The sequence below is a fragment of the Lissotriton helveticus genome, chromosome 8 (assembly GCF_964261635.1).
Source record: "Lissotriton helveticus chromosome 8, aLisHel1.1, whole genome shotgun sequence".
Taxonomy (NCBI): domain Eukaryota; kingdom Metazoa; phylum Chordata; class Amphibia; order Caudata; family Salamandridae; genus Lissotriton; species Lissotriton helveticus.
In genome coordinates, this window is record NC_136069.1 from 396,213,093 (window position 1) to 396,239,886 (window position 26,794).

General features: G+C 45.2%; 1 long non-coding RNA gene across 1 annotated transcript in view; it reads right to left on the minus strand.

The window, feature by feature from the left end:
• LOC144771659 (uncharacterized) overlaps positions 1–26,794 on the minus strand; it is a 293,577-nt gene that overhangs the window by 148,873 nt on the left and 117,910 nt on the right. Inside the window, exon 2 of the long non-coding RNA XR_013599416.1 lies at positions 21,194–21,310. This is a non-coding gene — a long non-coding RNA (uncharacterized LOC144771659). The remainder of the gene's footprint in view (positions 1–21,193; positions 21,311–26,794) is intronic.

Genomic DNA, 26,794 nt, shown 5'->3' on the forward strand with positions numbered 1-26,794 from the left:
GGCGGCACTGAACGCTTCCAGTCCAACCAACACCTGGTTGACCAACCTCTGGAAGGTGGCAGGGGCGTTTTTCATCCCGAAGGGCATAACCCGGAATTGGTAGTGCCCATCTGGGGTTGAAAACGCTGACCTCTCTTTGGCCCCGTCAGTTAAGGCAATCTGCCAGTACCCAGACGTTAAGTCAAACGTACTGAGGTACCGGGCAGCTCCCAACCGATCGATGAGCTCATCAGCTCTGGGGATGGGGTGCGCGTCAGTCTTCGTGACCGAATTGAGTCCTCGATAGTCCACACAGAACCGGAGTTCGGGTGTGGCTCCCGGCGCCGCAGCCTTCGGGACCAAGACCACTGGGCTGGCCCAAGGACTGCTGGAGGACTCAATCACCCCAAGAGCGAACATCTTTGAGACTTCCTCCTTGATGCAAGCTCGTACCCTGTCAGTCACGCGGTAAGCCTTGTGTTTCACTGGCAAGCTGTCTCCCGTGTCCACGTCATGGACGCACCAATCTGTGACACCCGGAACCAGGGAAAACAAGTCAGGGAATTGCCCCAGCAACTGGCGGCAATCGTCCTGCTGTTCGGGGGTCAGGGAGGGTGAGAGGTTTACTCCATCCACTGACCCATCTCGCTCGGAGTCCACCAAGAGGTCCGGAAGAGGCTCGGTCTCCTCCTCCATTCCGTCATCGGTTGCCAACAGCATGCCCACTTCGGACCTCTCCAAGTGGGGCTTAAGGCGGTTAACATGTAGGACCCGTAAAGGGTTCCTGGGAGTTTGCAAGTTCACCAGGTAGGTGACAGGACTCTTGCGCTCCACAACCTCAAATGGACCCGTCCACTTATCCTGAAGTGCACAGGGCTCCACTGGGGGCAAGACCCACACCTTTTGTCCAGGCTGAAGCTCTACCAGAGTGGCATTCTGGTCGTACCACCGCTTCAACTCCTCCTGGCTGGCTTCCAGGTTTGCCTCAGCAAGTTGCCTGAATCGCCTGGTCTGGTTTCGGAAAGCCAGCATGTAGCTATATACATTCTGGGGAGGTTTCCTGGGAGATTGCTCCCAGCCTTCCCTAACCAGACTCAGAGGTCCTCGCACCGGGTGACCATACAGAAGCTCGAAGGGACTGAACCCGAGCGACTTCTCTGGCACCTCTTGGTACGCAAACAGTAGGCATGGTAAAAGGACGTCCCACTTACGCCTCATCGGTCCTTCTAGGCCCATGATCATGCCTTTCAGGGTTCGGTTGAATCTCTCAACCAACCCGTTTCCTTGGGGGTGGTAAGGGGTGGTGAACTTGTACGTTACACCATACTCTTGCCAAAGGGACTTCATATATTTCGATATGAAGTTGGTGCCCCTGTCAGACACCACCTCTAGAGGGAATCCTACTCGAGAGAAAATTCCCATCAGTGCCCGTCTCACCACGGGGGCCGTCACTGTCCTCAGAGGGATTGCTTCAGGGTACCGGTGGCATGGTCCACCAAGACCAGAATGAACCTGTTGCCCATGGCTGTTTTGGGGTCCAGAGGCCCCACAATGTCAATTCCCACTCGCTGGAATGGGGTACTGACGACGGGGAAGGGTTGGAGGGGAGCCTTGTTCTTCCCTCCGCACTTACCGCTTGCCTGGCAAGTCTGGCAAGGTCTGCAATGAGCGTCTGAGCTCCGATGCATCTGGGGCCAGTAAAAGTGGGTGACAAGCCTGTCATAGGTCTTGTCCATCCCCATATGTCCTGCTAACGGCACATCGTGAGCCAAACCCAGTAGGAAGGCCCTGAACTTCTGGGGTACCACCAGCACTCCTCGAGGTCTGCTTCCTCCTGGGCCGTGAGAACATCGGGGACCGGCTGTCCGCGCCCCCTGTGCTGCCTCTCTAAGGCCGGTTCCTGGGCCTCTCCTTCAGGCTCCAGGACCTCTTCAACACCCCTACTGGCTGCCATGGACCGTGTCGTCACGCACGCCCAGTCGGGTAGACCCACCATGCGCAGATGAGTCGTTTTCTCCACCTTTCCCCAAGGGGAGTTCTCCAAATCGTTCCCTAGCAGACAATCTACAGGCATGGAGGTCCTCACAGCGACTTGCAGAGTACCTGAGACCCCCCCCACTCAAAGGGAACCTGAGCCATTGGACACTGGCTCTCAGAATTGTCGGACTGGACAACCCTACAGTAGGCTATCTGTAGGCTATCTGCTCTTGAGACACCAGGTGCTGCCTCACTGCAGTCACACTGGCTCCTGTATCTCGAAGAGCCTCCGCCTTCTTACTGTTGATGGTCACTACCTGCGCATATTTTTTAGTGTTACTGGGCAGGTAGTTTTCGGGGACCATCTCACTGTCTCCTAGCGAGACGAGGGTCATCTGAACGGGATCCCCACCCATTTGGATGGCTACTTCCTCCCCAAAGTTAACATTAGCTAGTTGCCGGGGGGAGCACCAGTGGGTGCGGGTTTTGTAAACAGGCGACACTTAGGGTCAGAGGCAACGTGACCCGGTTCGCCACACCTAAAGCAGGTGATGGGCCCTCTTTGAACAGGTTTACCTTTCGGGGCCCCGGTTGATTTCGGGGGTGGAGGAGGCTGAGAACCTTTCCCTTGGTTCCCTTGGGGATTACTTTGGGGGCCTTTTTGGAATCCTTTCTGTTTTCCCTTGTCCCCCCCACTCTTCTGCTGGGGACCCTGCCCACCTTTGGCTGAGTTTCCCACTGGATCCTTGTGGACCCTGGTGCTGATCCAGCGGTCCGATTCCTCAGCAAGCTTCCTTGGGTTGGACAGCTTGCTATCGAACAGGTGCTGGCGTAACTCAGGAAAACAATTATCCGACAAGTGCTCCCATGCCATCAAATCAAGCAGCCCTTGAAAATCATTTACCTTGCTACCCTTCACCCAACCACCCAGCGCTCGGCAGAAAAAGGTCACATACTCCACATACGTACCCCCTTGAATCTTCACACACTTCCTAAACCGCTGTCGGTACATTTCAGGAGTTAAACCAAACCGATTCATCAGGGCTTCTTTCATGCGTGGGTAGGAATTGGACTCTTCGGAAGGGAGATCTAGCAGGGTATCCCGCCCCTCGGTCAGGAACCGTCCCCACAACCCCGCTCCCCAATCCTTCTCAGGGACCCGGTGGGAAGACATGGCTACCTCGTAGGCTCGGAACCACTGCCCTATGTCATCTCCCTTAAAGTACTCCTTCACCACATCTTTCGGTACGTAGACCCTTGACTCTACCTGGGCTGGCGTTGTGCTGCCACTAGGAGCTGCGTCCATGCTCTTTGCTTTCAGCTCTAATTCTTTCATTCGTATTTCATGCTCCAGCTAGAGCCTTTTTTCCTCCATGGCCATCTGACCTTTCAATCTGGCCATCTCCACTTCATGCGCTCTGGTTGCGGCCCTGTCCGCCAGCTCTTCTGATGACGGGCCTCCCGGCACCTCGATAAGACTCTCGGGTGGACCCACTACCACCCGATTTTCCGGCTCTCTCGACTCTTTCCAAGCCGTTAGTGCCTTGATGCGCTGGGCTCTGGATCGGCAGCCTGCTTGGGAAACTCGGAACTTTTCACACAGGACTTTCAACTCATCCAGCTTCAACTGGTCTAGCTCTTCCCAGTTAACATCGTCGATTCCAGAGATCATAGAGGGTGCAACAGAGGGTGCTCGTACGGGAAGTGAACCAGGCATGGTTTGGGGATTGGAGATCTCTCGGCAAGAACGAAATCTGTGGCTTCGTTATTTGGTCTGCTCTCACTACGTGGTGATCAGTAATTCACTGTATATAAATCATAAATGCAAATCCGAAATCCTCACCGCTGGTACCAATGTTGGAACCCGAAGGTCTCTGGTTGGCGCAGGTAGGTACTTGCGACAAGCAGGGACCCTGAGACCCAATCGTCAGGGCAAGGGAACTACTCCTTTGAATAACCCCTGCTCACCCTCTAGGTAGTGTGGCGCGAGCAGACAAGGCTAATCCTCAGGGCGATAGTAAGTTAAGCATTTATGACCGCACACAGTAAACCCACTGACCCACCACAAATGGAGACCAGTCAAATGTTTGTATCAAAAATATGTATACTTTATATAAAAGATATATTCAGGATTATCACAAGACCAACAATAACGGTTTAGCGAATGGGAGCCACCAGATTACAATAGGCAAACTTAGTCTTTGAATGTTCGTCCTTTCAGCAAGGTACGATGACAGGGAAATAAGAACATTGCGGACCCTGGATCCGATAGGAACTCGGGCGGAGTTCAAGTGTACCTTGCTTATGGAAGTCCAAGGCGTTTCAGGCGCGGCTGGTGAGGGAGGACCCCGAACGAGGCCGACGGTTCTCCAGAGGATCTCTCCGGCTCGGTCCCCCTCGAGGAGCGAGGCGGGGGAGCTAGACTGTGGAGGATTCCGGCAATCCGGGATCGAAGCAGCTCACGGGGCGTGGCGCCGTTCAGGTCTGCGGGACGTACTACTTCTTAGCACGCCGGGTCGTACTCGTGGATCTGTGAGGGGCGTCACGTTCTCGGGCAGATGGGTGCAGCACCAGGCTTCTGGTACCACTGTACAGGGAGGCCTTTCTTGAGGTGCGGCACGAGCCTTTATATGCAGGAGGACAAAGCGAGACAGTCGGGTACGTTGCCATGTACGGACCGTCCGAGGCTATGGAAATGTTCTCCGTGCAGATTCCGGCTGGAGAGATGAGAGGTGCACAACACGCTCCAATAGCTGCGAGGTGACAGGAGAGCAGGCGGCCCGGCACTGAAGCAGAGAGCGACTCAGGGATGAGCGGGGCTCTCTCCGGCGGGGCGACCAGGCTCCGAGCTGTCACGACCTGGGAGGGGGCGAAGGCACCCGAGTCACAACTCTGGCACGGGAATAAGAACTAAGGCCCAACAGCAGACGGGCACAAGCAGATAGAACCCAGTGGTCCTGGGGTTCCGTTCAGGGGGCAAGCTCTTGATCAAGCCCTTGGAGATCGTTTTAGGCACAAGTCTACAAAGTCCTTTCTGGTCCTTTCCTCTCCGTTCTCAGCAAGGCACCACTGCAGGCCAGTCTAACCAGATACAGACTGGTTTCCGTCCTTCAGCTTCTCTTGGTCCTTCTAGTCAGGCAGAGGTTCGTCGTGGTCAAAACTGGATCTGATTTGTAAGGAGCGGAGCTCCTATATTTATACTGAGTTTCTTTTGTCTTTGCAGGCCAGGGGGCCTGAGCCTGGTTCAACCCAGTTCTGGAGTACTTTGTTGACAGGACGCTGCCGTCTTCTTTCAGAGTTCAGGGCAGAGACATCAGACGCTCCGCGGGCGGTGGAGCCAGCATTGTGGTGGTGGAGCACAACCCTATTCAGAGTCAAGGACTACTCCGCCCACCCATCCTGGAGTAAGCACCCTATTCACCACCTGGAGCACCCAACTATCCCCGGGAATCTCTCAGCCCTGTCACTCACGCAAACCCAGACAGCCGATACACATCCTGGCAGAGGCGGTTGAACAGTTAGGCGAGCAAAGGCTAACTTTCTAAAAGTAGCGTTTGCAAACACAGGATATTAAAATAAACCTTACTAAAGGAAGTATTTTATTATTCTGAGTTCAGGCATACTAAACTTGACCTGCTACTGTGTTCCCGGAGCCTGCCGGGACTATAGCGTGTAATAGCTCCGACAGCTCGTCTGGCCTAAGAGAACAGGTAGCCCTTCAATAGTGAAGAACCAAAAAGGGCGGTAATTCACTACTAGGACATGCCACACTCTAGGCTTGTCCTACCTTACGCTTGCAATGCACCCTGCCCGTAGGCCTACCATAGGGGTGACTGATATGAAGGTGAGGGAAGGTTCCGGGACTGGCAAGTGTGGGCACTTGCGCAGTTAGCGTGCCAGTGCGAGACTGTACGCGGGGTCAGCAATGGCGGACCAGAGACACATTTTACGAGGCTGCTACTGTGGGTGGCGCAACCAGCGCTGCAAGCCCACCAGCAGCATTTGTATTTACAAGCCCCGGCACTCCTTGTGCGCCTTACTGGGGACTGACAGTAAACCAAACAAGCCAATCGTGGAAATCAATTACATATACACTTTACATTGGGAGCACTTGCACTGCGGCACGGATTGGCCGTGGCGCAGTGCCCTGAGCGCCGAACACCAGCAAAACATTGGAGGCACATCAGCAAAAAGTGGAAGGGAAACTCACGCCAAGGTGCCAGGTCTAACAGGCATATTAAAGTCAGTTCTGAGCTTCTGGAAGGATTTCAACGTGGTGTAATGCATCACATCGCCCAAGGTCGAGACGCCCACATAGTCCCACCCCGTGAATCCTTGTAGGGAGACCAGTGCGGGGAAGCGGCCATTGCGCCATAACGGCGTCTCTGCCGTCAGAACAACTCCATACCTTGAGAATGAGAGAGGTGGGAATCTCTTTCCGGGTCTCGAACTCCTTCACCCCGCGAAGAGAGTCAGAACACTGGAAGCTGGATTCTCTGCGAGCAAGGATGACAGCGTCTTGTCAGTGTGTCAGGCCGGGACACAGGCTCCTCTAAAGTCGAGGTCTCCTTCTACTTGCTTGGGCAAGGGAAGGTATATTTATATCCGGTAGGTGCCTTGGAATGTTAGCATTAACGTAAAGTCGGGCAGAGGAAGACGTCAGGAATGAAGCCTTAGGGAATAGCGTTCATGCATAATAAATGAGTTCTTGGAGAATAATCCTGGGCTAGGGAAACTCACAAGAGCTCAAGGGTCTAGTTTCTAAGAACTCGTTGTGACGTTGGGGTGGACGGATGTAGGTGACCATGCCTGTATTTGGATAGCAGGGCTAACGTCTAAATAAGGACTGGGATCTGATGCCTATTTAAGGGCAATGCAAATTGTGCCTATATAAGGACATGTATCAGGAAAACCTATATAACGACACCTAAAGCGAAATAAAACACTGTGAACAGTCCAGCCCGAACTGCCAAGCCAGGTCCTCCCTGAACCAAAAACCAGCATCTTGGGACCGGTTTTGGGGTAACACCCCTCTTCAGCCAGGTTAGCTTGAATCAAGTGGCAAAGTGAGCAAGGGACCCACGTCTGGGCATACCCTGCCAACTTAGGGTGAACAAAGCAAACACAAGGAGATGATGGACGGAGTGCTGGTACTTTTCAGACACTCACCCCCAGTCACTGTTCTGGGTTTAATCCATCATCGTTCTTTAGCTGACTTTGCCACCTCAGTTCAGACCCAGCTATATGCTAATCAGTCTTGACGCTGTGCCTCATGGGAACAGTGCAGCCCGAACTGCCAAGCCTGGTCCTCCCTGAAAAGAAACAAGCATCCTGATACCGGTTTTGGCATTATGCCCTTCTTCAGCCAGGTTAGCTTGAATCCAGTGGCTAATGACACCTTACTGAGCAGACTTCAAGTAGTCCAAAATACAGCTGCAAGGTTGGTCCAGAATGCGCCATCTAGGTCGCCATCGCGCACTCTGTTGGTGAAGCTCCATTGGCTGCCTATCCGCCAACGGATCAAGTTTAAAACCTGTTGCGTTATCCATAAAGCACTCCAGAACATGGGCCCCTCCTACTAGGCGGGGAAATTTCTACCTTATACTCCTTTACGTGCTCTCCGTTCCAGCAGTCAATATTTTCTTAAAGTACCAATCATCAAGAGGTCAAGATTGGGAGGGAAGGCCCTTTCCTACCTCGGTCCACGCCTCTTGAATGAACTTCCTGTCTCTCTTAGACTATGTCCAGAACACGCAAAATTTAGGAAACTGTTAAAGACTTTTTTGTTTCACAGCTATTAAGTATGCCAGTGTCTTCAACTTCCCTCAGAGCCCACTTAAGTGCAGAGATACTCCTTCGGGAGTCGATTCTAGCACTATATAAACATATCAATAAATAAAATGAATAAAGTGAGCAAGGGACCCACGTCTGGGCATACCGTGCCAACTTAGGGCGAACAAAGCAAACACAAGGAGATGATGGGCAGAGCGCTGAAACTTTTCAGACACTCACCCCCAGTCACTGATCTGGGTTGAATCCATCATCATTTTTTAGCTCACTTCGCCACCTCAGTTCAGACCCAGCTATATGCAAATCAGTCTTGATCCTGTGCCTCATGGGAACAGTCTAGCCCGAACTGCCAAGCCAGGTCCTCCCTGAACCGGAAAGTTGGCATTTTCCTCCCTTAACTATTTTGTTGCCTGCAGCCTGTCCTAGGTCACCTGATTGGGTGTAGTTGGCAGTTAGTTGGCAGTTTGACGTTATTCCTCCCACATAGCCACATAATAAAAGGATTAAGTGTGCTGGGATGGACCATCAACTGGCAGGATGGGGGTGGAGGAGCTGGAGACAGCCCCCACTTGTAACTGAGTAGACTGTGCCTTTGCGCAAATAACTTGTCACACCTGTATTATTCATGCAGCCAGCTTAGAGCAAAGACAGGAGAAGCAGGAGACGTCAAGCACTTCAAAGGGAATCTTCTAGAAATGTCTCCTATTTGAAAGGAGGCACCAGGTATAAAGACCCTCAGACCCACTCTTTAGTTCACTTTCTGAACATGAGGAAGGACTCTTAGTGAGCAGCCTGTTGCAGTGGCCTCATGTGTACTCCACAACACTGCTTTGCTGCACCTGGAAGGATTACTTCACTTCCTGGAGCATGCCTTGAACCCTCAGAGGCCTGCTCTGCTGCTTGAGCCCTGTTTCATCACTTGAACCAATGACTACCAGAGTAACTCCAAGGACTAGCTGGCTGGCCTCCTGATCTGAGCCTCAGGTTCAGAAAAAGCTCCAACCATCTTCAAACCGCACCTGGACCCAGCCTAAGTGAGACCTAGCTCCTCCAGTCCTTGAACATTAGTGGTGGTGCTAAAGGTGCCCAGATAGCCATAGCCAAAACGTTCTTTTTGGCAAAAAACTGCTGAGAACTGAGAGGAAACTGGGGCTAACCACCCAAGAAGCATCACAGTTCGGCACAACTTTGCAGTAGCTCCTGCTACATTCTTCTCTGCAGCATCAAATTCTGTTCAGAGGTCTTTCTGCAAAGGGGTACCTGGTCTCCTGGGGCTGCATTATTCATTGTGCCCTTGGTGCACAAAGGACATGTGTGCCTATTTTATGTGACCCCAGGGTACAATGGCATCACAGAATGGGCCACAAACGAACGCTTGTGCATCCCCTTTTATAATACTGATAATGCTAGCGCACATGTAGTGCCAGCACCATCATCCAAGGGCATTTCCTCATTTGCATTGGTGCGAGGACCCATTCCAATGAGGGAATCACTTTGCCACTGGGCCCAAGCTGTATTATGGAAATGAGCACAGAGGCAAGCGTGCCCTTAGGAGGTGCACTGAAAGTGAACTAAAACAAGGTGCCCACTTTCAGTGAGCCTCCTAAAGGCAGACCTCTGCGGGGGAGAAGGGAAGCCATAGACCCCCCAGATATCCCCCTGCAGTCACTCGCTGCATCTTCTGCAAGGTGATCTCTCTCCCCTCTTGAAAGTGCAGACAGCATGTCGCCTGCACTGTGAAAAATGGAGTGGCTTTGAAGCAGCCATTCTCTCTTGGGTTTGAATGCACTGACCTGGGAGCAGCATATTCTGCAAAATAGGGCCACCTTGCTTGTTTGGTCTGGTGAACCTTTTGAAAGGTGTACTGTGGCCCAATCCACAACTTGTATCCGACTTATGCTTCATCGCAGTTGGCCATATTTTTCAACTTTGATCTGGTCTTGTGCTACTAGATGTCTACGGTTGGTCCTTTGGTCTTATAGGTGTTAGTTTTTAACTTAAGAATTTAAAACTCATAACACCAGTTCTACTTTCTAAATTGGTGTGGGATTTTTCTTGTGTCGTGTTTCACTCTATTACTTTTTGTGTGCTGAATGAATACTTTACACATTTCCTCTAAGTTAAGCCTGACTGCTTTTGTGCCAAGATACCAGAGGGTTAAGCACATGTTAATTTAGTGACTCTGAGGTTCACCCTGGTGAGGATTGTGGCTGTTACTTGAGCAGAGTTACCACCTCAGCCCAACCAACAACCTGATTTATCACAATACGTTAACTGAATCTTGGTGAAAACAGGTGCTGTATATTTTTGTCTTGTCAAGGCAGATACGTTCTAATAAAGCACAGGCGCAGGATGTAGAGTGCCGAAATAATGTTCCTTCTGAAAAGCTGCATTCTTTCTCATTATTACAAGTACCTCTGTGAATAATCACAACTTGCTTTTATAAAAAATATTTGCTACAACAGTTGTGCAGCATTGGAAAAAAACAATTGCCACTACACCCTACTTAACTGTGCTCATTTTGATAACCTTAGAAGAACAAACTGTGCTTAAGTCCCACAAAGATGCAAATTTGTGACCCTCAAAGTGAACACATATTACTCATGGAGCAGCATTAACTGAGCTATTCTACTACCTATCCGGCACAAAAATATATGATTGACGCTTCTTTTTCTACTAATGTAGCATACACACAAGGGGAAATGCCTTCTCTTAGAACTGCTTATATTGGTAACATTGGGGGTCATTACGATGACGGACGGACTTTAGTCCGTTTGCCTTCATATCGTATTTGGGACCGCCCGCCTACAAGGCGGTGGTTCCACAGGGTAAATTACAATGAGACCGCGAGCCTGACGTTCGCATTGCCCGTGTTTTGTATTGCGGCGGGTGCTGCACTCTGCAAGACAAAACAGACACCCACACCTATCCCTGCACTACGTGGCAGGCACCATGCGACAGCGTGCCATCGTAATCAGGCCCATTATTTTGTGAATTCGTAGGGTCAAGTTGTCTAGGGCCTAGATGATGTATAATGTATGCACTGCAACTGGCCGTAGTATTGGCGTACCTATTGTAGTTTGATTCTGAAGCTTTTCTTTTAACTTTGCCATTTATTTTTAAAGGTTATGCAGTAAAACACTTTCTATGATGTCACAGTTGTCACTTCTAGGTTTGGTACATTCCATGCCACCCATTCCGTCATGGCATTTAAATAGAATACTAATTAACCCCTCAAGTATTTGTGATATACGTTTATTATTTTACTAAAACATTCCGTAGATAACTTTTTAAAATCTAAAACATATTCGTTGCTGTCCTTTCTGCAGTGGGACTGAGGTGACGGGATTGATGTTTCTAATATGTTTGCACTTTATTTAATAGCATATGTTCCAAAAGAAACAAAACACATTCTGTGGTAAATTAAAGCCTTTAATTTGTAAAGAATGCTAATGTAATCATAAATCAAGACAGGAAAGCTTCGGAGGTTAAGTCATAGCAACTGCAAGTTTTATCGAAGGCAGACTTAATTCTATTTAATTTGGACAGATTCCACTTCCATTCAAAATACAATCACGAGGAGCCAAGCAGACATGTCTTACACTGTTAAAAATAGAACTATATTTAAAAACGTGATGCTAAAATGTGAGCAATTAGTTATCACCCAAGTTTACATACTCTGCTGCCAAGTTACGGTTATTTAAGCAAAAGTTGGCTGCAGCATTTCAAACAATTGTAAACTGGATTTCCTTTTAGGGGTTGCAGTGAAGAAGGAATATCAAGAAAGCCTAAAGGCATCAATTCAGATTAGAGGAACAGTAAAAGATTTCCTATCACGTTGCAAAAGGCTCCGCAACCGATGAATTAATAACATTGCCATATCTTGGTTCATCATTTCTGCATAGACTCTTTATGCCGGATTTTATATATTCATTTTCCATTTTTTTGCTCTACTATAGAAGTAAACCTGCTACGTAAAAAAAAAAATTGCCATCGATTTTGACTGTCAGAAATACGAAGGACAGTGATAAGATTAACAAGGGAGGAACACAGAAAGCGTGCACAATGATATATACCTAGAGCCAGATTCACGAAGGAAAACTTACACTTTTGTCTAAGTTCACGATTGGTTGGTATTCCCATAGCTATTTTATGTGTAGCGTCTTTATGACTGCAGAGTCTCTGCCTCTGCACATAAAAAGATAGGATTGCCATATCTAGTGGAGTTCCACAACAGGTATGCGAGATCCTTGTGGCCCTGTGTATCTTGCAGAGGACTTTGCCCTCCAACCTAGTTTGACTGTGAACCAATAAGAAACTTTGAGACACAAATTGCTTGTGAAAGAACTTAAGGGATGTTAGCCCATGCTTTACACATGCACACAGAACAAAACATATAAATCTCAGAATTTGGAAAGAGGCGTTTCACATGTAGTATCAATACCCCATTCTGTATTGTTTCTTGGAAATGATGATGTTTTCCTTTTCCATTTCTTCTAGTATTACTTCCGTGTTAAGTGCGATCAAATGTACAAGAAACATAAATATAGGGGCTTTTGGTTAGCCGTCTTCATCTATTGTTCTGTTGTATTGTCATTCATATTTCTCTTCCACCCACCATAACATTCAGCAATGGATAGTGGGTCAGTCCACTTAAGCATTGGCTCCACTCTGTGTAACAGAATTTTGCTGTGCACCATATGCAAAAATAGTTCAGATCTGGTAAGGCAATGTATGTTTTTTTTCTGGTTTAACTTTTTCAAACTTTCAGGAGGGTCTGGAGCTGTCTTGGCAGTGCTATCAGGCCCGCACTGTCATATGCAGTGCAGGATCAAGACACAAAGTATTTCAGCAGCTGTGAAGCACACTCCAATACATATCACTTTTCACTTTTTTTTGCTCCCTTGCTGTCATACGGAACAACCTGTTTACCCTAATCCCCCACGTATACCAACCTATTCTCTTTGGATATCTCAATCACTTGCGTGCGTAAACTTGATACATCATTTACCAATTAATGATTCTTAGGCAATTAGTCACCCATCGGTTTCCCTTGACTTCACAAAGAAAAGATGGCACTGTAAGCTAGTGCAACAAACTACATAAAAACAAATGGGACCAACCACACAAGTGGGTTATAATTTTTATCAGCAGAAGTGCAGAAATGCTGGGTAGTAGGAACTTTTTAAATCTCCATAGATACCAGAGGTTTTCTTCAGATATATCCCTCTTGTCGAGTGGGCTTAGTGCATCTGCTTCAGGGCAAATTTGCGGTAAAATCTCTAGTTTAAACACTGGGGGCAGTCTGCCTTAATATGGTCCCTTTCATGTTAAGGTAGTTCCAGAACACTCCATTGCTGCCATTCCCGACCAGATATGAGCTACATCACAACAAGCTCTTCCTAGGAAAAGGTCTATGCTATTGTTTCTGCTGTGAGAGCAGCTTTCACACCTGCATCAGGGAGAAGCACTGTTTGAGCCATCTGTCAGCAGACTAATGTTAATCCATCTTCACCAATGAAATGGATGTTTGATAAGCCTTAAAAATAGAGTTTGAATTATTTCAATAGCTTGTCTGAAACTGGAGCTAGCAGAGTTATGATTTTCCCTACATCTTTCCCTCTCTGCAATTGTTTCCCTTCTCATTTTGCCTTCCTTTTTCCCAGATTCTCTTTCCCTGTTTCACCATTCTACTATATTTTCTACATTTTCCATACTGTGCCAATACTATCCTTCATCACTCCTTTTCACAGTTGTTCCTTCTGTCAACAATTGTTTTTTGCAATGCACAGATTCTCATCTAGACATTCTTCCTGTCTCCTTGGTTTCTTAAATCTCCAAGTCTCTTTCCTCCAATCTCCTTATTCTCTTTACTTCTGAATTATTGAGCATTTTCTACCCCAGCACTTTCTCTTTTTTGTTCTTAATCTATTCACACTCACACCTATCTATCAATTCTCTCTCTATTGGTCTTGGTTCTACACTTTACTTCTCTTTCATCTATTTCAATTTCCCTTTGTGTTTTCAGCTTTTTCATCAGTTCTATACACTTCCATCGTTTTATTGTATTTTCTCCCAGTCCTCTCATCCCTTTCTTTCCTGTCTTCCAGCTTTTGTCTCTTCCTGTTCTCTCCTTTCTTTGCTTTCTTTCCTATTTTGCGGTACTCTTCTTTACTAGCATTTTGCAATGCATGGCACGGAACGAAATTCGTTTTATTAATTTAATTGTTTACTTACCTGTATTCCGGTGTTTAGCACCCCCCACCCTGCCCCTCCCCTGCCCCGCATGCCTGCCCCACCACAACTCCCTCCACGGGCCGCGGCTGACTACGTCCAATACTTAAAAAATGTAAAAATTAAAAATACTTTTCATTAAGGGTCATGTATACACAGGTCAAACCATAACATATCATTTTCACCACACCTTAGAATATATGTGTTATATCTCACTAGCAAATACTGCTTCAGCAGAGAGTGTTGGAAATGAAGATGACAGTGCTGAAAATATTGATGAGATGGGTGAAACATCTGCTGTCTAGGCCCAGGAGGTAACCTCCACTTCATTCATGGGGTTTATGGAATTCGTGCACTCTGTACACCACAGCGGAGCACGGAGTTCTTGGATTCCACCTTCTGGGTGTGAAGCAGAGTTTTTTTTGTCCGCATGCTCGAGATTTGTTTTGGTGCTCGCTCGCAAGCGTCACGATATTCTCGGCCTGCCAGAGAATATCTTTGCTCGCTGCTGTTGTTTGACCATGTGAGGCTGGCTGGCAGCCATTATGTACATCCAGCCAGTGTGCCATTGCCATAGGTCCGCATGGATGGATGTAATATTAGTTTAATAATGTGCTTGAGGATCATTGTGGTATGTGTATTAAGAATAAAATCTTGATGAACAGTGCTTATATATTACATGTCTTTTTTGCATTAAAACATTTTTTGCACCTCCTTGCCTCACAATAATTTCTTCTCATCCTCCCATAAAAACATCAGCAATTATTGATTGTTTTATTTTTATCTATAATTATTTTAATTTATTTGTTTTTTTATACATTTTTTAAAATTTTAATCTGTAAAATATGTTTTTAATTTGTTTTCACTTTTCCTCTGTTCATTCCATCCAAAATAGCCGCACAACTGCCCAACAGCATTCAGTTTCTTTAGGCATGATTCCATTTCCTCCTGGACACCCTGATTGCGGTGTACTGCAGACACATCAGCATCATTACATTTTTTAATTATAATTCCATTTCCCCCTGGACCACATTTCCTGCCATAGGCACACACTACTCTCCATTTTTTTAAAGATTATTATTCCATTTACCCATGAAGTTCCCAGGTTGCCACATGTGTCTCCTTTAGTATATATGGACATAAAGGAAAGAGCTCTATCTGTATATTGTGTGTTATCCTGATGAAAAATTAAATGTTATGGTCTGGTGGTGTGGTTTGAGCGATTGCTTAATTATGACCTAAGTAGCCAACCACACTAATACTGTCTTTGTCTGTATTAATTCAAACTGCAACAATGCCACATTTCACTAAAGGTTTTTCTTGCTTGCTAGGTTTAGGTGCACAAGAGAAGAAGCGACATCTGCTGCAGAACTGCCAAACAGAAGGCCTATACAGTGACATCACATTTGTTCTCCAATCTCTTCCGCTTGCGCAGCTTAATGCCATTGCCAACTGAGAGCTTTAAGATGGCCCCAAAAACAGTTGCTGCCAAGGAAGTGGTCCGTGAGCAGAAGCAACTTTCGACAAGTGGGGTGTCGTCTCAAACCTTTTTGGACAACGTGCCTGCCGCACCGGCTCCCATAGAGCAAGCTGGGAGCAGCACTCCCACATCACCAGCGCCACCCCAACCTAAGCCCAAGAACATGTAATTCAGTGAGGCAGCCATAGCAATTATGGTAACACCTATGAGCAGTGATGCTGAATTGGATTTGCCATTTCGCAAAGTAGTACCCAATCATTTCAAGAAACAGAGCAGCCATTTGCTCCCAGACCTCCAGCATAGAAAAGGAAGGGTACTACTCCACCAACTTATTTTAGCACCATTCTGATGATCAAGATAGGGAAGTGGCGTAGACCCCGCCAGAGTATGGGAGATGCCAGTAGCGGCAAGGGAAAAGAAAAGTTCCTGAAAGTCTTTGAATTATGGAAGGGATAAGGAGGTAGATGATGACAACAAGCTAGTCATTGTGGAAGGTGACACAGAGGAGTCTGACATTGCTATTCAACCTGCTCCGATGGATGGGGCACAGGTAGCACCGCCACCTCCCATATTTGCAAAGCTCCAGATGAGACCTGCACTAACCACTACCTCAGTAGAAGACCGCACTGCATAGAGGCAATCGATGACACACCCACCTACCTCCAGTTCTTATTTTTAGGATTTGGCAATAGACTAGGAAAAAAGTACTTCTCCCCAGTTTGAGACTTCTTTACAGTTAGCACACAAGCGGAGCACATTGCAGCATGCAGCATTTGCAACATGCATGCTTGTCGAGGTAAACCTGGTTCAGATTATCGTACTGGAGGCAAAATGATGCATAGGAATAAACACCACGCAGTCCAGTGGGAGGAGCACCTTAAAACTATTACTGAATGTGGTTGTAATGGTGAAGGTGTGAAGAGCTGGGGAACATCAGCTACAAGTTCAATCACTGTGGGAGGTGATGATAAGGAAGAATAGTGTGACATCCTAGTGCAAAGCACCCCTGTCCCCTATAGTGTGCCGGCAGTAGTAACCACATCAGCGACTTCACAATGGCACAAGACTCAGAGTCAGACAGAGACACCACAGCATACAGTAACTGCCCCACCATGAAGCACACTGAGTCTACCACCACCTACTTGTCAAACGTCACCTGCTTCAGTGGCCCCAGAAAAGAAGAAATAAATACAGGCTACTATTGTGGGCATGTGGAGGCAGGAGGGGCCCAATGACCACAACCACCCAATGGCATGTTTGTCCAATGAGAAGCTGGCAAAAATGTTAGCACTGGACCTCCTCCCTGTTTCTTTTGTGGAAGTAGTGGGATTCTTAGAATTTGTGGCACTCATCTGTCCAAAATGGAAGGTTTCAAGTCAGACTTATTTAGACTGATTTGCTGTTTCAGCGCTGCATCATGATGTGCTGCAATTGGTTGGATGAGCTTTGCAGTAAAGTGTTGTTCACATTATTCACCTGGCAACAGAGATTTGTCGGGCAACTGATTGCATGTGCATCACTGCACGTTGGACCTTTAACAAAGTCAAGTCCATGGCAGATGGTGGCTATTTTAGGGTCCTGTGTTTGGCCCATTGCACCAACCTGGTGGGAAAATACTTTCTCAAAACAGAAGACGTAGTCAGCAATATAATGACCACCTGGAGAAGAATCTGCAATAATTTCAGCCATTCTTTTAAAGCCCGGAAGCAGTTACAGATTATTCAGTGTGCTAATAGAGTACCAGTTAAAGCCTTGAAATAGAAGGTGGAACTCGACTTATTACATTTTTCAAAGTCTGTTTGAGCAGGACAAACAGATCAATGACTATGTAATTCAAAGAAGAGGGGATGGAATTGGGAAATCTATGACCATTGGTACGGACAAATGGGGCCAAGTCAATTGCCTGACACAAATGCCTTTCCCTTTTGATATTTTCACTCTGGGATCTAGCAAGGAGGACTGTACGATGGGCCAAGCTATCCCATTGTTGCATCTGCTACAGGACCAGCTAAAGAAGGTGTCTGAAAGGTTCACACTTGCAGGGGTGAACGAAAAGACAGAAATGCATTCCTTGGTTGAGAGCTTACTCTTTAGCTTGGCTTGTAATGTAAGGCTGCAAAATGACATAATTTCTTCCAAAGGATACATCTGTGCCACAAAATAACTCTGCCCACTTCCATTCCTTTTTCTGAAGTGAATGTTTCAAAATACAAGCAATGGATTGTTGAGCAAGCCAGAGACCTTGAAGAAGAAAGGCTGGAACTTAGGGTCCCACTCCACAGTTCCAGGGTACAGCCATCAACTTCCAGAGAGGACAGTCTTGTGTCACAGCACCAACACCAGCAACCAGAGCACGGCAACAGATGGATCAAACTCAACCTCTGCATTCTACTGGTATCAAATGGCTGGGCTTGAGTCCAGTGCAGAAGCAATGGCCAAAGTAGACGAGCAAGTAAAACTCCTGCTTACCTTCTGGACCGGGCCAGACAGGCACCCAAGAGTGACAGACATTCCCAAGGAGACTGCATATACAGCTCCCAATCTGGTATCATTTTTCTTATCACAATCATATTTTTAGAACTTGATGGGTTCAATTCACTCCTCCATAGTTTGATTTTCTCAAACCTAGAAGACAGAAGATTTAGACATCCGGTAACGTGGGTCTCTGGGGCAGATGGATTGTTTGCAAATGCATTTAACTGCACTGTGTAATACTCATTCCTTTGTTTTCTGCCACAACATATTGATGATGATTTGCTGCTCATCGACCTCATGAATATTCTTCTTGTGTTGTGTTTGCCATTGTCTCATCTTTACCCAAATCCCCTTTCCCATCCATTCATCAAACCCATAACCCTCTTCCACTGGGGTGTGTGATTTTTATTGGGGGGGGGTATTTCTTAACATACACCAAATAGAGCACACAATTAGTGGGGTGGATGTGGTTAAAGGCGATACCAACTCACTGCTATTACCTAAGCAATAGCCCACACCAGCCCCACATACCCAACCACTAACATTATTCCTCAACATCAACATTTCAGGCCTATTTTATGTACAAATAAAACACTGAACCTTGCTGACTACAGTCTTTCAGTACATTTTCTCTGACTTGAGAATTTTAAACTTTGGTTTTCAAATCCCATGCTCACCATTGCTCAGAATAATTTACTATTGCTAGTTTGTGTTATAATATGTGGTATTCTTTTCTTTGATGTGACATGGTGGTAGTAGTCTGTGCTCAGTCTTTCTAAAGCTGCAACATAAATGTATATGTATAATATATTAATTTTGTTTTTGTTTCTATTTAGTTTCCTGTGATTCTTTTAATTAATCCTGCAGTTAGAGATCACCTAGTTGGGAGTGGGATCATGCTGTGATGCCTTGACTGTTAGGGTACTACCATAAAGAAGGCACATTGTGAGACCCTTCAGGTGTTGAAAGATTGACAGTGGGATCAACAGTCAGTGATCACTTTCTCTATTCAGGTAAGAGAAATATGGGGTGAAGTAAACTACTTTACTCAGTATGTCAAAAATTATCTTTGATTCCAGTAGCCCTGGTCTTGTCCAAATGCCTTTCAATTCTACCCTGACTCCACAGAGGCAGAATATTAATAATATGTCACACACGTCATGTATAACATGCTGATAATAGATATACCTTCTTCCATAAGTTAAATGATGGGAAAAACTATGCACTGCAGTACAGGGAAAGGAATGAGATATATAGATTTTATTGTGCACATGCCATATTGGCCACAGAGTATCCCATCCGCAAACCATGAAATCACAGACTGTTAATTAGGCATGGGCAGAGTTTGCGGAGTTCCGCTGTGCAAAACTCAGCGGAGTGACAAAAAAAACCACCAAACTAGGCGGAGTTCTGTGAGTGCCGGAGTGCGTTACCTCATGCTGTTTGCACTGTAAAATCAGTGTGAACAGCATCACGTGCAGAGCAAGAGGGCGCTGCTTCTTTCTTCCACTTGAGTAGAAGTTCTACTCGAGCGGTAGCTACAACAACTCGAACTGAAGATTTCTCAGCGTGAGCTGTAGCGGCCATCCTCAGATACCCGAATTGAGAAATCGCTCTGGGAAGCAGTTTTACATTAGAATTTCCCCTCTCGCAAACTCACTGTTGGAGAGCGCGAGTGAGGAAAAAACTCCACTCCCATACGCGGAGTGGACTTTTTCAGAAGTTCGGGAGCTCCGTGGAGTGCGAAAAACTCCACAAACTCTGTGAACGGAGCAAAGTTCACTGCCCAGGTTTACACTTAATCCCACTTTTATATCTGTCCTCACCATCAAACAGAAATGATTTAAATGAAATACATGTGCTTGGCTTTAAGGGGAGGAAACTCGACTTAAAGATTGATTTGGACTAGAGTTTTGCATTGGGGTTACTCCATCACAAACGTGCCAATCCATTATGGGAATCATATGAACCCCTTGGGCTGTAACATGTGGCGCATGCCATCAATATTTTTTTCCAATGTTTCTGGTAGTCTGGAAAGGAGAACTTAGGAATGAATAAAGGAAAGCAGTTCTAGGAGGAGAGTGCCTGAAAGGGCACTGGGAGGGAAGAGAAATACACCTTGTTTTCATATCTGTTTGCAATCCGTTGAAAGCGTTGTAAATGCTACATTAACAAAAGCAGATGCACATTGCACAGCCTACACTGTAGTGTTAGATTGAACTATTATGCAGTTGGGTGAGATCATAGCCCATTGGTCATGACACGCAAAGTGCCATGGGCAGGGGGGTCATTGATGGATGAATGATGAGGTGTGGGGCCAGCCTCACTTAACAAATACAGTGGGTATGCTAGGAATTGTTATTAACCAAGCAATATGACTTACAAATACCCATCCCTGCTGCCGCAGAGACTCCCTCTTTAGCTTGTTAATGGCATGGGCACACTGGAGCTGACCCCGTCACTGGTGTTCTGTTCAGCTAGAGAAAACATTATGTATTTTAGATGCCAGATACAGCTTTGCCTTTTTATTTTTTTCAAAAAAATACAACAGCAACACATGATTGCAGTTCAGTTCACAGTATCTCCTCTCCAATCTAAAATATCCCTCTGGGAATTTTGCTGCTTCACAATGCTAGAAAAGCCAGTACTGAAGCCAGCCATAATAGAGGTGCAGAAATATGGTGACTGTGAGACATTTTCAAGTACAACGAAGGGGTGGAATGAATCGGTCAATAAAAGACATGGTTTTGGTTGCCAAATGCAATGGGACCTACCTCAGGCTCATGCTACTCTCTTGTCATCAAAACTGCTGGAACTCTGAATAATACATACAATACAGCGTTGGGGGTCACCAATAACCATTTCCACTATCTCCTCATTTGAGCATGAGAAAAAATTAGAAAGTCTTCTCAACGAACATGCGTAGAACAGCTTGCTTGGGTCTGCAAATCTGCAACCTTCACAGTACACTACCTAATCAAGTGTCTTAGTCTAACAACCCCAGTCCACAGGTTATAAAGTCAGGGGAGAGGGACAGCATAACAAAGTAGAAGAATGATTAAGTTACAGACATGGGAGGAAAAGACAAAAAATATATATAAAAAAAGGATAATGCAGGAAGGGATAAGTGACAGGAATAAACATTAAATAGAACAGCGAGCTTTTTAAAAAAGGGCACAGTTTAACAGAAAGGAGGGAACATGTATCTAAAGGGGAGATATAAAAGCTAGAGAAATAATAATATTAATAAGAGCTTACTGGGTCCAGCAAAACCATCCGTCGCAGCCGAAGAACTCATGGTAGTTGTGGAACTTCCACCCAGCATGGCACTGGTGGTGGCTCCCTCCGCCCATGCCCTCTTCTTGCCCTTGGATGCTGAAGAAATAAAAAAGATTACAAAAATAGATTAGTCGTACAGTTATTCTCCCAGAAAATATTTTGACAGGCAAAGGCAAAGTCAGTAACATATTGACATTATACTTTTCTGAAGCAAATTCTATATTATACCGTTGACCTATTCCTAATTTCCGAAATTTTACCTAAGCCCTATTTCGAATTTCCTAAACTGCATCTGGAAAAAACGAAATTTTTACTTCACAAATCTATCCCTCTTTAATGGCGTACAGTCAATTTCCCATTTCAATGCATAGATGCATATTTTGCATACAACATCACTGAAAGATTGCTTGGGACTGTACAAGTGACATAAAAAGAAAGATACAGAGAACGCTAACTCACTGATAATATATTACTACTACTTCCATAGTACCACTATCGTAGGTCTGATTATGAGTGTTGCGGTCCACAGGACCACCAGACTTTCAGTGGTGGTCCAGCTACAGCCGGACTGGCGATCTGACTGCCCCATTACAAGTTGGGTGGTTTCACTGCCATTGCACCACTGCAAAAGTCAGGGATCGGAGATCCCTGGTGGTGGTGAACCAGTGCAAGGCCGCAATATGCTTGGCAAAGCTAGCTAATCATATTACGAGTTTCCTCACTGCCAGCTGTCTCATGGCGGTGAGCCAACCATGAAACTGAAGGCGGTGAGGAAATTTAGTGGCCCCAGGGCCCAGGTGCCTTACTGCATGGGTGCATGCAGGGGGGCACATGATGTGCCCCCCAGCCTACATCCACCCCTGTTCCAGCACAGCATTGTCTTTACAGTCCTTGCCGTACTGGATTGCACTGTGGCTGACCAACTGCGCTGCCTTTCTAAGGCTCTCCTATGAACCTTTGGAAAGGCAGCACCGAGTTCCAGCCACCGTAGGACTGCTTGGACAGATCACAATTTGTAATCTAGAGTGAGGCCGGCGGTCAATGTTAGCAGTGTGGGAGCGGTGAGGGAGCGGGCGGTGGAGTGCCTCCCCAACCCTACACAGCCAAAGTCATAATCAGGCCTTTAGTGACAGGAGGACAGAGAAGTCAGCATAACTTCTTACATAATCAGCCCAAGCGAGCACCTACAGCAACAAGCAGAATTAGGTAGCTCCTCCGAGCACCTGGCTCGCTCAAATTGAGTTTTTCCTCAGCACCAGGATTTGAGGGCGGTGTTCACGCAATGACATTCTGGCATGAGGAAACAAAAGGGGGCCCTATCTGTTGCCTCTGGGCCCCCCTGTTGTCTCTGGACCCCCTGGGTGCATGCAGGGGGCACATGATATGCCCCCAATGTGCATGCACACCCTTTCCTGCATGGCATGAACTTAACAGTCCATGCTGTGCAGGAAAGGGCTTTGGTGTTCTCATTGTGGTGTCTTTTTCAAAGGCACCACTGTGTGAATGCCAAAGGACCGTCTGCCAGACAACGAGAAAACTTGCAATCTGGTGGGCGGGCGGCCAGTGGTCAAGTTTGGCAGTGCGTGAGTAGGGCATTGGCATGCCAAAAGCTCTAAACAGGCCCATAATATTAAGTGTGAAAATGTGTAGTATTAATTATGTATTTTGTATTTGTAAAATATTATATTGTAGGTAAAATATTTTATTTTAAATTGAATTGAATTAATTTGCATTTTGAAGTTTTTTACACCTTTAATAAGTATGTTATATTTAAGTGGGAATAATTATGGGTAAATATGTATCAGCAAAACGGGATTTTTTTTTTTTAATGTTTGTCGACTTAAGCTCAGCTTTCGACTGTCTAAACCATGATAAACTCTGGAGCATCTTGAGAGAGATGGGTGTTGACCCAAATTTGTTATTATTCATCTAGGAGTTATACAGGGGAGCGGGGGCGAGGGTCCGGTATGGTAAACAGGGAGAATGTACAACTAAGTTTAGTATAAACAAGGGAGTTAGACAAGGGTGTATACTTGCCCCATTTTTGTTCAACCTTTACATAAATAGTGTATGTTTTGATTTGGCTAAGGATAGGCAGGATTACCCTTTGATTGAGAACACCCCAGTCCCCATTTTACTATACGCGAATGACGCAGTCATCATGGCACGGACACAAATAGGTCTCCAAAGAGCTGTTACCAACTTTACAACGTATATGAAAAATAGAGGCTTAAAAATAAATAAAAGTAAAACTCTTACTATGTGTTGCGGGAAAAAAAGAGCAATACATGTAAAACAATTTTTGAAAAGACAAAAATAGATACGACAGACAGATTTTCTTACCTGGGCATTAACTTTGAGAAAGCGGGCTCATGGTCATCAGCTGTAAACGTGAGAAAATTGTCTTTCTCCAGAGCTATAGGTGCAGTTCATAATTTTTCAAATAAATTGGACGACCAACCAGTTCCGGCACTAGTGGATATTTATAAATACAAATGTGTATCCACCGCACCTTATGGGGCGGGGATATGGGAAATAGCGGAAGCTCAAACAATTCAACGCTGCGAGAAGGAGTTATTGCGTTATCTTTTAGCTGTCCCGGTTTCTACTGCTACATTTGTATGCCATAAGGAACTCGGCCTGCCCTATTTATCTGATATCATCAAACGTAATCCCCTTCTATTATGGCATAAGGTGTGGTCCTATGTTGAGACTGGTTTTAACAGAGACATAATTAAGGACTGTCTTAAATTAGAGGGGGTAGCCAGGATCTTATGGATCAAGTATGTAAAAAAACTATCGTATGAAATTGGTCACCCTGAATATTTTGATTCTCCTAACTGTTTAGACTTACAAGCGTTGGCTTTCTGAAAGAAGTAAGATCTCAGTCATGGAGAACCACCTGATGTTGCAATGTCATGGTATCCAACCTTACTTGATACAGGTTCAAGGCTGCTACTCTCGCATGTTACTAACACGTTTCCGTGGCGGGTCCTTTTTTAGAATGGTTACATTCCCAGAGGTAAACTCATGGTCTAAACACCTGTTAACATGTCTGCGATGATATTCCCACCCAATCGATGTCACATTGCATATTTTATCTGTAAATTTTACGATTTACCCAGGAGAAGATTTTTAATAACTATCTTGAAGAAGTGGGGACTTAGACAATGCAGATCAGCATTCTTGAGGCTTCAAATGCTGGAAAACAAATTGATTCGCTTGGGGGCTAAGAATTAACGACAACTGTCCTAGATGTAAAAAACCGCTTGCAAATCTCTTGCATATGTTTTCCGAATGTCCGTCATTGGTAATAATTAAAACTATGATATTAGAATACTGGGCCCAAATTTTTGGGCACCAGGTAAGAGACTCCACAACGTTACATTTATTAGGCCATGATGAATCCCTGGGTCACAATAGGGAAGAACAGGCAGTACTCTTCCTCGGGTATGCTGTATTTCGGATAATATTGGCAGCTAGATGGAAAGACGTAGAGCCCCCTACCTTTCAAATGTGGCTTAGTCGATTTACGGCTATTTATAAACAGGAAATTGCAATCTATGCCACAAGGGGTAGGAAAATGAAGGCAATAGGCAAACAACTGTGGGAGCCCATTAATAAATGGTATGTCGCTGAAAGTGTAAATCTCGATCTGAATGTATGATCTGTTTTGTTTTAATGTGCCTCCTTTCGCTATACATTTCCCCTTTACGGATTATACGATTTTATGCTTTGCTGGTTCAAATAATGCTCCAAATTGACTCGGATGAAATGTATATACATTTTTTTTCTTCTTTTTTTTGATTGTCTCTACTCTAACTCAATTATAATACCTATAATTGGTGAAAGATTATATCCAAGAAATTATATATACTGTAACATAAGATCGGTATTTAAAAAGTATCCTGCATTGTTTGTTCTGATTTATCTATGTTATTTGTCTGAATTTGCCAAATAAAAAAAAAAAAAAAAAAGGAAAACAAATTGATTATGCTGGCTATGTCATCGTCTTTAAAATCTGTAATTAGACATAGGAATACTATGTATTCATTTTTAATGCTTATCGCATGAGTCCTATATTCCTATGTAAACAATATAAGCTGCTTTTTATGATATTAACGCGCTGCGTGTAAAATTTATAATGGCGTATTATATTAATGTCCATTGTCACTTTTCAATCTTTTTTATTGTGCTTTTATGGTTTTTTAAACAAAATCAAATAAAGCTGTTTTTGATTTGATTTGATTTGAAGTGGTGCCCAACAGCTGCCCCTAGTTGGTTTAGATTGGATTGGGAATAGTCAATGCAAATATAAATAAAGTGCAGGTTTTCGGACCAGGCTATTTCAATGGCCCAATTTTGCACCAGTCCTTGCTCAGATCACAGGTAAAGTATAAGTGCCTTTTGCAAACCAGTGATCCCACAACTAGCCTGTCCTTGCTGTTTCATAACCCTTCTAGACGCAGTTTGTAAAATACACATTATTTGTGTATGTAATTGCCCTGAGTGTAGTCTGGCCTTGCTCGTTCACAGGAAAGGTGCAAATTACTTGTGCAAACCAACATTATTAAAAGTAGTCATCTTTGCTGCTTCAATGGCCTTCTTAGAGAAGGTTGTAAAGTGCGGGTGACTTGTGCTGTTGCTCCTGAGAATTGCCTGAGCTTTGACGCACATGGGTTAAAGGGTCAATAGACTGAGAAGTCCCTGCTCTTAAAAAGTAGTCAATCCTTACACCTTCGAATGGCCCAAAAAATAAACTAATTAAGTTTTCAACTGATGTCCTCGTAAAGCTCGTTGAACAGTGCAATTGATTGGTGCTGATAAAATGCTCCTAGGAGGGCCTAAACTTGCTCGTTCACCTGTCCAATGCTTTTAGGAGCAGTTTTAGTTATTTTTCTCCCTTGCAGGTTAGGAATTTTACTCCCTTGCAGGCTAAGGAGATTGAAGTGCCATTTAACCAAGTAATAATTGCTTGTCAGCAGCAGCAAATTTACAAGTTTACAAATATTGCTTTCAGCAGTTATTTTCTGTGAGACAAGGGCACCAGGCACAGACAAAAAATGTGTATTAACGATTCTTGCTTGTATCCACAAAGCCAGCAGTTTTGATTTTGCGACTGGTTTTAACCAGGATGAAATGAGATCTTTGGTGTCTATGATCCCAAAACAGTGTAACACAACTGATGCTTTAAGGCCTGGGAAAAGTGCACTGAAAGATACTCCGGGTGTCTCAAGTTGTTATATGAATTAATCACAGCCCAGGCATGTCATCATAATGCACAGGTGTTTTTGTCTGTTAGTTGGGACAAGAACCAAGTTGAGGTGTTGGTTGCTCAGTTAAATGCAGATTTTCCCATACTAGCTGCCCAAGCGTCTTGCATGTCTAATTACTTAAAGGTCTGGCTTAAGTGTTTTCTCTATGAGCCTTTTAGGTTACCGTTTTGTTGTTCTTTGATTTCTAGCCAACATAAATTGTTGATTAAGCCCTTTCAAAGTGAGCAGTCTCCAGCAATGTTTTGTAAAAACACTCTTACTTTGAAGTGATTTATTTTTTTAGCCAAATTAGAGGCGTACCTGG